The 12,500-nt window shown below is 38.5% G+C and overlaps 1 long non-coding RNA gene across 1 annotated transcript in view; it reads left to right on the forward strand.

Annotated features, from left to right (window-relative positions):
- The first annotated feature begins 6,895 nt into the window (after window positions 1-6,895).
- LOC122788033 overlaps window positions 6,896-12,500 on the forward strand; it is a 116,019-nt gene continuing 110,414 nt past the window's right edge. Inside the window, exon 1 of the long non-coding RNA XR_006362604.1 lies at window positions 6,896-7,651. This is a non-coding gene — a long non-coding RNA (uncharacterized LOC122788033). The remainder of the gene's footprint in view (window positions 7,652-12,500) is intronic.

A 12,500-nucleotide genomic window follows, 5' to 3' on the forward strand; every position in this document is an offset into this window, starting at 1 on the left:
AAGACTTCTGATAATAGACCCCACCCCATATGCCTAGTAATAAGGTTTAGTTATTTAATGCTGTATATATATCATTAACATATCTGTCCTTATGGAAAATATTAATATATCTAGGAGGAGCAAAGCTTAAAAAGCACAGTGCTATGCTAAACAATAGCAGGTAAGAGGAGTGCCCTGTTCTGTGCGGTCCAAGTGGCAGACTGAAAAACATACAAAGAGTTAAAACGAGGCAGGACTTCATTCCCTGCCTCCCTGGAAAAAAAAAAACAGGAATAATTCATGGCCCTCGTGTTTCCTTCTCAGTATTGAAATGCTGCTGCCCTCTCGCCACCACCCTGTTAGGCTCTTTTCTCATTAGAGCTGCAGGTGAGACAGAGGGAGATCTTGTTCAATAGTACCATTATAGTGTAAGCTTTATAACGAATTAAAAGGGAAAAACCCAGGCTGGATAAAGTGTGCAGTCTCTTGTCGTCTACACTGTCTATTATAGAAAATATGCTTTATTAACTAAGATCTACATGGAGAGGTGGCGAGAAGCAGTGTGTGAAGCACATGAGTTTTCAGTCCTTCTAATAGTTTTTAGCATTGTAACTGTACAGATTTTCGTAGAATGTACAGATTTTTGCCTCATATTTTTGGTCTGTTTCTCATAAAAATTTGTGGTTCTCTAGCAAATCATTGGAACATCATTGAGGTTTGGAGTCAGAAACCAATGGCACACGTTTGAGTTTCAGACTTCATGCCTTTCGGAAAAGTCATGCTAAACCAAAATACACATTCTATCGTGTTTACGTTTTAAGAGCAATACTTTAAAAGTGTCTCTATTTTTTGTGCATTTACCCCCGTTATTTATGGCTTTGTCTAGATTTCATGCTTTAAGAGGTCGAGAGGTATGAGTATGAAACACCTGGCCCCCTCGGAAAATTTTTTTTTTTTTTTTTTTTTTTGGGGGGGAAAATATTTTATTTTATGAAGTGGTCTTAGGCTCAGGCTCAGAACACGAATGTTCATAGGTTCATAGATTTATAGGTAGGTACTAGGCTATTGGCCCAAGGGCCTACGTAAGCCTAGCCAGCAAGGTTCCATAGCTTACGCCACCCAAGAAAGTTATTTTCCTGTGCCACTGTCCAGCAGAGACAAAGACGTGATCCCCGGGGTGTATTTCCTATTTCCCATCCACTCATCAACAGATCATGAAAGAAAATGTATTACAAACTTCATGTAGACAGAACTGTATTCAACCTGGAAAAGTGCATGTACTGCTGACAAGCGAAAGTTTTAAAGTTCATGTGACTACAAACGAGGGGTGTTTAGAGCCTATTATTGTAAATAAATATGTAGATGTGGATAAATATTGTTTCTCTTTCAGATATATTGTAATATATCATTTTAAATGCTCGTACCCCCTGCAGGTACACCGGTGTGCTGATTTAAACAGCTTTAAAATATGGTGTGTGACCATATCGATACTTTAGACACCATGTTGAACAAATTATGGTATTGTCAGCGTCGCTAAAAGCAAGCGATAAGAAGGACAGTGATACTGTAATACTAGAACGCCACATCCCGTGCTGGGATAAATAATGGTTTCATGGTTAACCTTTTAAATGCTTGTATGCAAAGTAATCTAAGTGTAGGATGTGGAGAATCTTTTTTCCTACCTTTTCTTGCACATAGGGATGAAAGCTGTACACAGGTGTGCTCATATTATGAGCATGATCACGGCAACCTCTTCGACTATATACCTCAATATGAGAAACGTCCATCATGTGGCGTCTTAAAAATTATAAGTTCCACGCTGTTAACAACACACTTTTGGCACACATTCGTTGTTAAATATCGATGGTAAATTATAATGAATAATAGGGAATCATGCTAATCACGCAAAATAATTGCTCAAATATTAAGAAAAAGTTCATAACCATGTTGTGAGCTTCCTAGTTGAACTTGTTGGCAAGTGTTGCACATTTGTCCACTTGTGAGAGAGGTAGTGTTTAACATTTTGGAGATGGAAGGTTGTAAGTCATGACAACAATGCTTTACGCTGAGCATCCGATGGCACATATTGGCCTTGTTCCATAAAGATATATGTAATACACACACACACACACACACACACACACACACACACACACACACACAAACACACTATTCACTTTTCGCTTCTATATTGCCCCTACTTCGCTGGAAATTAAGAACTACCTGTAATAATAACACAATCCACATGGAAATGGCTGAACGATAGCTGGTTTCGATGGACAGCTTCTCAAATAGCTGGGAACCATGCAGTGATGGAAACAATCAATTCCAAGGAATTCGGGCATTTGTTGTATCCCTGCCGCACCCTGTGACTGACGTTCCCTGCCAAGGCAGGAAAGTATGTGTGTTCTTTGCAAACAATGCACAAGATGCGATCGCATTCCCTGCTGGAAAAAGATATAGGAAACAGTATGTTAGCCCTTCTCGCAATATACACTGATCTACAAATGATCTATAAAGCAAAGGTGTATGTTTCCTTTGTAGTAACAAAAGTAAGGTGTATATTAACTAGCAGATTTCCTAAAAGCTGTCTGAAGCATTAAAACGCTCCTTAAACAGAGCATTTAAGGGTCCGGGTGCTCACGTTTAACGAAAAGTATGCTTTTCGTACCGCCTAATGCTTAAAGATCATACTCGGACAACTGAATTGAAGTGACTATATACTGAAACTCAAATACAGCTCTTAGCTGACAGCCAGCCTACTTATATAGTTTATAAAATAGCAGTAGTTGTTTAAGGACAAAAGAAGAGATACAGCAGGTATTCCTTACATCTTGATTCCATAATTGGCTTAATCAGTCTACAAAGTGGCTTTAGAGGCCAGGACTGCTAATTCAGTGATAAAAATATAATTATAATAGCATGCTATGCCATCATATATTGGACACTTTCGCGACATTATTTGACTGTCATTGCATACACGCTTTACTACGATTAGTAAGGAGTTTCTAGTAGTGTGCATCTTTGTTATTGTATGTCATTTGCGCTATTAACTTCTTGGGGAAAGCAGTTAGAGATGGAACCTGTATATTTCATATTTAACATCACTGAATATTACTATCAGTTACTTGTTCATACCTGTCAAATGTCTAAATTTTCACAGAATGTTCAGATTTTCCCTATGATTTTTGGTCCGTTCCTCATTATCAACTTTCTCAGTTTATAAGAGCAATAGTTAAAATCTTTATTTTTGCACCTTTGTTCAGCCATTAGTTTAGCCTTTTGTCCAGATTTCTTGCCTTAAGAGTTTGAGAGGTATGTCTTGCGTCAGTCAATGCAAGTATTTCACAGGCAATGAAAAGCAAGTGTTACTGAAATGAGTGTCATCTGCTCCTGAGCACCTTGGCACAACTAGTATACAATAAATGCTCAGGAGCTGAAACACCAATATGCGCACGCGCACGCCCGTACGCACACGCGCGCACATACACGCGCACACGCGGGCTCTCACACCTTCAACCCATGGTGTGATTCCTTATATAAACTGATAATGTCTGCTAAAGGAAACTCACTTTCCAGCTATGCAGACAGCATATTCGGATTTTTTTAATTCATTTCAATCCCCAACTCTTTAGTGTGCTTGAGGCAATCACGTGCTTCCTAGCCTTCTAATGTCTCTTAATAAGAATTTTAGCATTCAGATGAAGCGATATCATTCTGCGGCAGTCTTTTCTATTAGATTTGATTGTGAGAAGCCCCAGTGGGTGCCTCCAAGGCAAAGATCTATCTGTGAGACTGCAGCCGATTCAAAAGGAGCCCGAGCTAACCTTGACCTTTCCCTAGACCCTGCTCCATCTGGTGCCAGGCTGTTTTCTCTGTGTCTCACTCCTTCGCTGCCTCTTCTTTTCTTTCTTCCACATCTTGCTTATAGCCACCGTGATCAGGACGGAATGGAATGCCTTGGCTTCACAAAGGGACAAGAATGACAAGTGTAGGCAGCAGAATTCATTGCAAAAAATGATTGCTAAATACGTTATACTCCGATCAATGAAGTTCGGGCCATTGTCTTTTTATGTGTGCTATTTCAAACATTTCCCTATAGAAGCTGAGACCCTACCAGTTTTATATAGAATTTTCAAGACCAATGGGCAACTCATGATTTTAACATATGCAGAAAAAGGATATTAGGCCCTTTATGGAAACTTCAGATTGTACCTGTGCACGTAGAATGCGGTTTCTTCGCCGTCTCGTCCAAGCTTTTCATCTCTATGTCTGTATGCCCTGTATAAGGAACTTTGTAATGGTAGACCTAAATAACCATTTGAAGGACATACATTTGTTGATTCTGCTTAATGTTTCAGATACCGTTCTGAGATACTTCTATTCAGGATGTGGGAAAGAGAGGGTCTGAACAGAAGTATTTTACTCATATAAAAGAGATTTAAAACGGGATTGCAAATAATACACTTATAACCAAGCCAGGCATACTCTCTATACTCCATAGAGTACATTTTTTCTGAGCATCAGTTTGAAACATTGGCGTTTTATCAAGCCGTGTTATGTCTTTAACCATCTAAACAATGTCTATAACATGCACATAGCTTGCTTACCGACAGGATTGCACGTCTAAAAATATCTCTAATAGTTTTTTTCCGAGAAGCTGAAAATGTTACACATGAAGTATTTTTGGGGGGGGGGGGGATAACAACTTGAGTGATGTGACCATGTTTTAATGCCAGGCGGGCTGAGGACAGCAATGAGTATCTGTGAGTACAAAACAGAATTTGCTGATTACACCCCTGTTTATAAGTCACAGTCCATTGTGTGTGTGCGCGCGCCCCCGCGCATGTATGTGCGTGTGGGGGTTAGGAGGAGTATAAAATAGTGTGTGTGTGTGTGTGTGTGTGTGTGTGTGTGTGTGTGTGTGTGTGTGAGAGAGAGACATACCACTCAATTGAAAGTGTCAGGCATAGTTATCAACCTTCCAGCTCCAAAATAAGGAACACTAGCCCTCATAATGTGGAACAAATATGAACAAAATGTAGAACACATACTGATAATGGCTTACTGACAATTTCAACTAAGAAGGTCATAAGATGGTTAAATATGTTGGTTTTACTTATAAAATACCCTTTAATGAATTAATAAGACTGAATTATATTTACCATGGGTTTCGCTTGAATTCCTAACACTGAATGGGTGACAAACCCTTTCAATGTGGAACTTCGAGGAACAAGAAGTTTTTAAGACCCCAAGTGAGGTACGTCCCTCGTAATGAGGTACACTTGAGAGGTATGAATTGTCCAAATTTTTGCCTCATATCTTTACCAGTTTTTCGTAAAATTGTGGTTTTCTGGTAAATTATTCGCAAATCGACTGAAAATGATGACACAAGTTTGAGTTTCAGACTTCATACCCTTCAGAAATTTCATGTTAAAGCAAAACCTGTTACCTGTTTATTCCATCAACTTTCTAATGTTTGTAACAACAATATTTAAAATTGTCCCTATTTCTGGACCTTTGTCCTCCCATTATTTATCGCTTTGTCCAAATTTCTTAAATATATATATATATATATATATATATATATATATATATATATATATATATGTGTGTGTGTATTGTATCTCTCATCTGTCAATATGGTCGCAAAATGTCCAGATTTTTGCCTCATATTTTTGGCCTGTTCCTCATAAAATTTGTGTTTGTTGGCAAATCGCTGAGGATTGAAATCAGTAACTAATGTTTGAGTTTCAGACTTCATGTCTTTCAGAAAAACGCTTGCTAACATTTCTTATTATTATAGCAACTTTGTAAGTTTATACAAGCAATATTTAAAACCTGTCCCTGTTTTGGCCTTTGCCCCCCCCCCCCCATTTTAGTTTTTGTCCAGATTTCTTGTACTAAGAGGTTAAGTATGATATGCGTGTATCTTGGGACTAAATACCATGTGTGTGTGTGTGTGTGTGTGTGTGTGTGTGTGCGCGCGCGCGCGCGCCGGCGCATGTGTTTTCATTGCGTGTCTATTAGTGTTTTTGTGTGGACGGATGTGTGTGCAGTTTGCATGTTTTGTTAGGGAGGGGAGAAGCCAAGCCCAGACAATGAGCTACAGGTATAGTCACGTGGGCGTGCATCTGACAACTATTCATCCTGCCTCAGTGTATTTCATTTCTTTCGGATGTAGCCTCACCCTCACCCCACGTTCTTAATTCCTTAGATAACTAATTTATGTAATCTATGGAGTCATTTTCTTTCTAAGGTTATTTAGCTCTGTTTCATTGAAATGTGAAATTTTAAATAATGGCAATGATAACCTTAAATGTTTGCCATATACGGGATATAAATCAATGATTAAATATGTCGAGTTAAATTAATATCGTTTTCATTATTACTCTTATGCGTTTCCTAATTTAGGGAATGAGTCAAATAGCAAAAGGCATGCCAGTGCCACGCCACAGTTTTATTAAATTGATGTTAGAGTTCCGAAATTTCCCCTTGCAGTAGTTTTGGTCATTTCACCACGTTTGAAATAAGCAGCTAATGTTGTTTTATGTATATGCTCTTACTTAATATCAAAACTTTCTAGATAGGTTTTGTTTGTTTTCCTCTACAGAATCGATCCGCCCGAATCCGTCGAAAACAGATTCATTGAGATCGATGAAGACAGGCGCTGCCTCCGTGAGACCCGAACCTCCATTGCAGCTAACCATTTCAGTGTTGTGAAGGAATGTATTCAGACAGGCAGTGTTTTGCACCTTCTACAGCTCACCAATGACTTATTAACAGCCTAGCCTCATCACTAATAATGCTGTGCCCAGCACCAATGAGATCAAATGGTACATTTGTTTGTCATTTATACTACTTAAGCTTTCCTTTTCACGAATGTAATACAGATAGTCTCCAGTGAGAGGTGGTTTTGTTTGCCTTCCCGAATTACACATTGTTGGTGTTTCGGGACTCGCAGTATCGCGTCTCGAACTGCTGTCTAATAGATGCTTACAGTACGCTCAGAATTCCTTAAATTCTTTTGGAACCAGATGTCTGCGAACCTTAATAGTAGTGTCTGGCCCTGTAGTAAGACATCCCGACAAGCTAAACCCTCTCCATGAGGCACTGCTGCAGCTGTGGGAGTTATCCTAGATGCCTAGTGTGGGGCCGAAACCCCACAACCTTTCTGCTGGGAGATATCCCAAGTACCTTGTGTGGGGCCAAGACCCACAACCGTTGTGCAACGGCTTCTGATATAGGGACATAAACCAGTTCACTGACGTTAAACAGGAGATAAGTATTTTTTCTTTCTTTCAACAATTAATAATTATTATAAAATAAAGCAGTAGAGATTAAAAAAAAAACATACGCAATTAGCTTAAACTGATTCACAACACATTGTTAAACGGCGGTGATCTTAAAACAGTACATTTTGATAATGCATGCGTTCATTTATGTTGGATTCAAACAGCTCTGCATTATTGTGATAGCTAGATTATGCACCACTAGGTAAACAACATCAATAGGTAAATATGTTACTCACAAAAATCTATTTTCCCCCATCTGGCTTGCTCTTACTATTCATTACTGCCTAAACAGGTTTATTTCCACAACAGAACGGTATAAAACAAGAATGATCGTTAAACCTTATAATCTGGTTGAATTTTTACAACTAATTCAATGGGTAAGTGCTTTTTCTTCTACCAATCTAACTAAAATAGAAGTGTTGGGACAGGAAACGTGTCTAGATTAGTGCCTAAAGAATATTAGTTTTTTTTTAACTTTATTTTTGTAAGGTTGTTGACACTGTACTGCTTTAAGCAAATGTTGAGTATTTAAACATAGTTCTTTCTGCTCGCAGCTTAGAAAACTTGTCAGTAGTACTTGCCACTAGAACATCACAAATGCCCAAGTGCCATTTCTCCTCAAAGTATCACTAGTCACCACAGACAAAAAAAATTAACACAAACCGCCAAAGTTATTTCTCCTCGAAACATCTATAGACACCCCAGAAGAAAAAAATGCAGATGTCCTTCTTTTTCTGGTTTTCCTGCACTAATTCGGTACTTCCCTCACTGTCCGTAGATGGCATAGCATCCCATTCACCTTTCTTCCCTGCTGCGTGTAGGAGTGACTGGTCCCCACTTTTAGAGTCTCTGCCTAAACTGGATCCCATCCCTCCGGGGTCTCTTTGTATCCCCTAGAAATTATTACAAATCCTCCTGCCGTTATCTGTTTAAGGTAAGAACTACTGTATGAAATTTGAAATGCTATGAAGATTCTCTTTATTTTTTGTTCTATTCCTGTTGCTATTGTATTTATTTTGCAATGATAGCCTTTCATTGACCCTGATGAAATGCGCAGCAGAAAATGGGTCCCTTGCATCACACATGCAGCATGGTTAAATAAACAACACATTGTCAGGTACTGAGACATGCAATACAGAATATATTAAGAGAAGAAAAAGAACCTGAATGAATAAATTCTCGACTTGTTCATAACATCATTTCTGAATGAATGAAATAACCAAGTTTAATCGTCAGTGAGGTGAGGCAATATTTGCAGACTGCATATTTTCCTAGACTTTACTCCACCTTCTAGTAAAAGATGGTAGGGCTTAGGGTTTCCATACAGTAAAGCATTTTTTCCTGTCAGATCAGTCCCATACCTCCTATCTCCCTTTAGGGCTTCTTATGTTTCGGTGAGGTTGCTGCCACCTCTCAACCTCTTAGAGCAAGAAATCTGGAGAAACTCATAAATAAAAGTGGGACGAAGGCCAAAAAAGTAGGGACACCTTTTAAACATTGTTCTTACACACTTATAAAGTTGATGGGATAACAGGTTTTGCATTATCATGAATTTTCTGAAGGGTATGAAGTCTGAAACTCAAATGCCTGTCTTTATTTTTTAACTTTAGTCTTTAATGATTTGCCACTAATTTGCCAGAAAACCACAATTTTATGAAAAACGGACCCCAAATATGCAGCAGAAATCTGGACATTCTGCAAAAATCTCTACAGTTGAGAGGTACGGTTGCTGGTTAGGCACAAATACAACAGGAGGTGACTTGTTTAGGGCCTTGCATTACCTGAACATCGTCTGTTCTGACACACAATGCTAGAAACAGCCCCCGTCGTCCTACCCTTAAACAAGTTCAAATACCTGGTCGAGAAATTAATGTCATGGTTAACATTTTAGACAAGTCATCACGTTCGTTTCTGTGGTTGTTCAGTGTTAAAAACTACTGTGCAAAGTAACAATAGTGAGGTTTAGACCACCATCAGATACCCACTGCCCCCTCGCTTCAGCTCCTTCCTCGTTTCCTCCTCGTGTAGACAGATGACCAGGCAGCACAATCGTGCTCCTTTCAACCCTTGCGGTCATGGAAGCCCAACAGCCACGGGTAGGTGCTTTGCTGATCAAGGCAAGTGCTGTTCGTCTCACATTGCAGGTATTTCTCTGCACCATGGAGCCCTTAACTTAATAATGCAATAGTGCATTTCTTAACAATCGGAAACCTCGAATGACCCCCCCGACCCCAAAAAAAGAAGAGGAACAAGTAAACGCATAACTAAATAAATACATAAAATAAAAACAAGGGATGACGATTAAAGGGACAATTATATAAGAACTTCTGGAGTTGTTGCACCCCGCCCCCCAACATAGCTCTCAACCTTCCATCTCCAAAATGAGGAACACTCGCCTTCATAACGTGGAACAAATGGACAAAATGTGGAACACTTGCTAATAGCTTACCAACAATTTCAACTAGGAAGGTCATATGATGGTTAAAATATGCTGGTTTTACTTATAAAGAAGGTCCTTTAATGAATTAATATAATTAATTTCTATTTATCATGGATTTCACTTACGAAAATTCCTAACACTGAATGTGTGACAGACTCTTTCAATGTGGAACTTTGAGGAACCTCGAGGAATATGAACTTTTTAAGACCCCAAATGAGGTACGTTCCTCATAATGAGGTACACTTGAGAGGTATGTGCCCCAACCACCACCAGTGTGTGTTTTAACTTTAAGGTCAATAGCATCCAGCAGGGCTGCCCTAAGACGGCTGCTGCCATTAGTGCATTTAAACGGACTCCCTCCAGCAGAACAGCAACTGTATGTAAAAGAAGGTCCGTTTGGTCCATCTAGCGAGAAAGAAACGTTACTGCACATCTATGCAGCCAAGAAATATTTTTGAAAGCGGCAGTCAAGGCACAGATTTCTGGTTATTCAGAAATGTAGTCCTCTTCCAATATTATAACATCGATAAGGAGCCGATATGTTAGAGGGCTGCCATAGCTGCGTGGCTTATTAGGCCCCCTCTCCATTTACATTATTAGAAATGGAAAGGGGTGCAGCGGTCCCCAACTTCACGTTCAAACTTGTTTGTTATATTTCATATATTTATTAACAGTAACTGCATGCATGTGTGTGTGGGTGGGGGGTTCCAAACCCTTATATTTATAGAAGGCATTTCTTTAATACTAAGAATTGTTTGGAGTCCTTTCCGTATTTCAGCAAATCACAATTTCTAGACATCAGGAAAGTAAACAGTACTTGCTGAGCAAGCTAACAGAATGCCCTGATGACATTTCACAGGTCTGTATTATAACAGTGTTTTAAAATGTTTCATTGTGTGTTTTAGATTATTGGAATTCCAGCTGTTATTCAGAGGCCAAATTGTGACTGGCTTGTTAAGATCATCTATGGTATAATATTTGAATATGTAGTGGGAGCGGTGGTCTATAAATGACTTCATGAACAATGTGGGCACATACAATAAATAACTGTTGCAGCTAAAATAAGTCACTGTTCCAGAATCTTGAACCTTTAGCATTTCCATTTCCTAGTCTATCCTTCTAAGGTTTAAGTTTGTACATTTTAATTGGTGCAGCACCCATTAACAAGCACCTAACATTCACTGTACATGTTTTAGTTATGTTTTCACAGATGTGTAATAGCAGTACACATACTTCACCCCAGGGTTGAAGTTTACATTTAAAATGTTTAGGATGTGGCCCTGTAGCCTTCAAATTTGTAAGGCATATGTTCCTCCAGAAGTGCAACTCTCTACAAAGAATTGCGAACTGCTTGAATGTTAAAAATCAATATTTATCTTGACAAAAACATAGTGATCTATTAGAGAAATAATAATGGTTATGTATATTATAATGTCTTGTTATAGACATTGTATATAGTCATTTGATTGTTTTGTTTTGTTAAATGTACTTTGAAAATTAACAAGATTTTGAAAAAAAAAAGAGTGAAACTCTGTAGTAGTCAATGCAGAAATAAGCTGAAAGTGCTAGAACCTATTTTTCGGTTAAAAATGACACGAAGTTCTAGAAATCTTTTACCAGTTTACCCTTTGCTTCTTTCCTCGGGTCGCCACTGAAAAAGTGCTCTCTATGCCCGGTCAGACTAACCCGGTTAACAAATGTAAAAATAAATAAATACTGCTTTCCCTGTTTGCCTGTCAATTTGACCCAAGAGTAAAGAACACAGTTTTTTTTTTTTTACCTTGAGATACAGTATTAAAAAAAAGAAAAAAACTTTACATCCTACCACCACCAATGTAGTTCACTCACCCGTTTAAACTTTTCCATAAGTTCAAAATGCCCAGTTCTGTCCATTTGTTGTGAGATTTTGTAGGGTAATCAGCACCTTCAACAAGGCAAACAAATTCAGCTTATTATCAAAATGAAGATACAGTACTAGAATTTTGTTGGTATACATTTTATACCATATTAACATTTTCAAATGCTCTTTAAGATTTCTATGACATCAACGTAATTCTTTTTTTATGTTAAACATCACAGCATTTGTAATGTTCACATTTTCCCAAGACACAACTGCACAGATCAGGATTGTCCAGTGAAATATGTACAAGCAGTAACCCTCAGCATAGTCAGTATGACATCACTGGACTTGCTTTTCAGAACTGCAAAGTATTGTGAAGCACTAATGCAGTGTAAATGAGAGATTGTACTTCAGGTCACTTCTAGTTAGTTTGGTTACAAGCAAACAGAATATGCAAGATACACATATGAGTGCAAACACAGGGTTTTTTCCTTCACTTTGGGCACACTTGCTTTAAAGCACATTGCATCTTGTTGCTAAATTCCACTGTTAGAACTGAAGGGTATGTTTCAAGCCTAATGTAGACCCCAGCATTTCCCTTCCCCCTCTTAGACAGCAACCATTCAAAGTGGCTCCCATTCAAGTATGGACAGATGGAGTGCACAGAGGTTAGCACTGCCAGGCCTTGCATGACCTTTCTGGGGAGAATTAAATCAGTCTGACCCTGTTGTTAGGCTTAAATTATAGTATTCCAACAGCAAAAGTAATGCATCCTTAATACATCGCTGTCTCATTTTTTTATTAACCCATTGCCTTTAGGCTACTGTGTGCACTGACACACATTTTAAACAAGTACACTTCTAAACATGTTGCATGACAATCTCTGTGTTGATGTACTTTTTATAATGTCATGATTTGTGGTTTATAAAATAATGGCTTGATATAG

The sequence above is a fragment of the Protopterus annectens genome, chromosome 1.part2, assembly GCF_019279795.1.
Source record: "Protopterus annectens isolate FY-2018-M chromosome 1.part2, PAN1.0, whole genome shotgun sequence".
In the NCBI taxonomy this organism is placed as follows: Eukaryota; Metazoa; Chordata; order Ceratodontiformes; family Protopteridae; genus Protopterus; species Protopterus annectens.